Source organism: Parus major, chromosome Z (assembly GCF_001522545.3).
Source record: "Parus major isolate Abel chromosome Z, Parus_major1.1, whole genome shotgun sequence".
NCBI lineage: Eukaryota > Metazoa > Chordata > Aves > Passeriformes > Paridae > Parus > Parus major.
Genome location: NC_031799.1, coordinates 16167859 through 16170536, shown reverse-complemented (window position 1 = coordinate 16170536; position 2678 = coordinate 16167859). Strand labels below are relative to the sequence as shown.

At 42.9% G+C, this 2678-nt stretch overlaps 1 long non-coding RNA gene across 1 annotated transcript in view; it reads right to left on the bottom strand.

The window, feature by feature from the left end:
* Positions 1-434, bottom strand: part of LOC107198494 — an 18660-nt gene extending 18226 nt beyond the window's left edge. The window contains exon 1 of the long non-coding RNA XR_001519010.2: positions 353-434. This is a non-coding gene — a long non-coding RNA (uncharacterized LOC107198494). The remainder of the gene's footprint in view (positions 1-352) is intronic.
* Positions 435-2678: the final 2244 nt, after the last annotated feature.

Here is a 2678-nt window from a genome sequence, read left to right as displayed (position 1 = left end):
AAGCGGCCGGGCCCCGCTCATTTGGCCGCTATTAGGTTGCTAAAGCCGTGACCTGGGTCGCTGTTTTTTTCCTAAATGCTGGAGCTTAGGGCATGCTTCAGTGAACTAAATTGCTACCGCGGGCGGGATCGGCCGAGCGCCCGGGCAGCTGGTATTCGGGGCTAGTGTTTATGGCTCTTTAATGAATATTGGCTTCATTCGTCTGTGAAAGATCGTATCGCGGGCCTGCACCTCAGCTGGGGTCGTGGCTGGTGTTTTCACTCAGCCGCGTACCCCCGGCTGGCAAAAAAAACCCCTGTGGCACGACTGGCTAATGAGCAGGTGGCTTTGTTTTAGTGTGATACCTGCTTACCTGATCTTTTCAGCCTAGCAGTGGGGGGGCGTAACGAGCACATTCCATCGCTCCAGTCTTGTTGGCATCCCATTGCTCCAGTCTTGTTGCTTCGAGCCCTGCGATGTGAGCTGATGCCCGCTCCTTTACCGTGAAGTGCTGCGAAGCGTCAGCTGAGGCAATGAAGAGCAGGCATCTTCTGGCCATCCCTCTTCGTTGTTGGTGTCAAGTGCGTCCAGGAAGTATCTGGAGTCAGAATCTTGACTCCGTCTTTCGTACTTTATCACACGGGATGCTCACGGATGTAGGCTTTCAAGAGAAGCTCATCAGATGCAGCAGAATCTCTGGAGATGTTCTTTTTAATGAACGGAGTATTTCTGTTCATTAAAACAGAGAGAGATGAGAGCTGCGTGCAGTGTCTGGCTGCATTAATGCATAATACATTAAATTCTAAATAGTAAATACTTTACTGTTCTTGTTTCCATGTAGCTAAGATTTACTTTGGTTTATTGAGCCTCACACCCCCAAAAATGTTTTAGGCTTGCCTCTTTGAATTTGAATACTACAGAGAAACACTAAAAAAGGAATCCTGTGTAGCAGAAATGGTAGACAAACTTCTCTGTAAGAACCTAGTTAATGAAATACTGATAATAAACTTGCTGGGTATCAAGTGCAGCCTCATAGCTCCTTGAGAGCCTGGAGCTATTTCTTATATTTTTTTCCTGTATAAACTTACGTCCAGATGAAACTGGCCATTCTGTACTTTCTGAAATGCTTGCATTAACCTTTGTGACTGCAACAGGCTGTTGTGTGGAAGGCCAACCACTCTGAGAACAACAAATTTAATAAGCCTTGCAAGCTGAGAGTACATTTTTGTATTAACTAAAGGGGGGAGGGGATTAAATAGTTCTACTTTTTTTTTTTTTTTTTTTTCTCTCTCTCTTCCCCTGACTCTTATTCTCCCACTGATCCTTTTCTTCTTTTTTTTTTATTTCATGGTCTTCTTTAGTGTCAATTCTAAAAACCTCATTGATCATGAGGTTCAGGCACCTCAGAAAGTTTGTTCTACCAAAAAAAAATAAATTATGATGATGAGTTAGGCGACTATAGTTGTGTACACCTATTTTCAGCTTCTTGTCACAGTTTGCCCTGCTGTAAAGATGGGCCTGTTCTTTACCTATGCAAGACTTGAAGTTATAGTGTGAATGTTAACCCATGGCTGTAGAACAATTGTCTCCATATTATTTCCATAGCAAAAAGAGCTGTGTTAAGGAATTTCAAGTTTTGTGCATTTATGTTGGGCTCTTGCACATACCTGGGCATGAAAACACAAACAGAAGGTCCCTTTGCTGGTTCCTCATGTTGGGCACCTGTGTTGCAGCCTGCAGGCAGTGAGGTTTTCTCTTGTGCTTGCAGTGTGAGGCAGAGACCAAAGGATGAGTTTTTTCTGCTTGCAGTAGTGCTGAGACAGAGTATTTGACAGAGTTTTGGTTATCAGTGGGGCTGAGTGAGGGACTTTAGTGGAAAGAGGTGAGGACAGATGAGGTCAGGTTTGCTGCTGCATGAACTCAGGGGTCAGTCTATGTCCACAAGGAGTCTACCTTCAGCCAGCTCTTCCCAAACTTGCATAGGAAGGTTCTTTGCCTGATTTTAGCTGGATAATAATAGTACATTGATGGAGATGACTTCTTTAAAAGCATTAAGTCTCCATTAAAAAGCAGATCCCAGGAAACACTGAACATCTGAAGAACCTTCCAATATCATCAGGTTATTGAAAACATTCAAAACCTTCCTAGAGTGAAGTCAGTTGGAGCCAGCTTAGGACTGTGAACTGAAACTTATGGGCAGATACCCAGAACCTCCCCTACTCGGAGTGTGAGCCTTTATTTATGGCTAATGACATTTGATAATAAATTGGTACTAAAGGAGTATCTTCTGTGATGCTCCGGTCTGTTTTTGCAGTCTTACATTGTAGCAAAAAAGTATCATTGGCCTCTGTATCTTTGAGTGCTAGAAGAGGCTCCTCAGCCTGGTGCCTCTTTTCTTTTTTTGTGGAGATATGATTACAATGTTAGGAGTGGTGTGGTGGTTATATTTTTTTAATCAACATGGCTAAAACATGTCCAGCCTCTAAAAACATAATACATCTTCACTCAGAGGCACCTTTTACTTACATGTGTTGTTCTCCTTGTATTTAGTTAACACTTTTACAACATACTATGTGAACAGTGCTTCATCAATGTAGATTTATAGGTTGTGACTCCATAATGCAGGGTCTGCAACCTTCTTCAGCTTCATTCTCTCTCCATTGTGTGTGGAAGGATTTTAGTGTATTCAGAGACTTGTG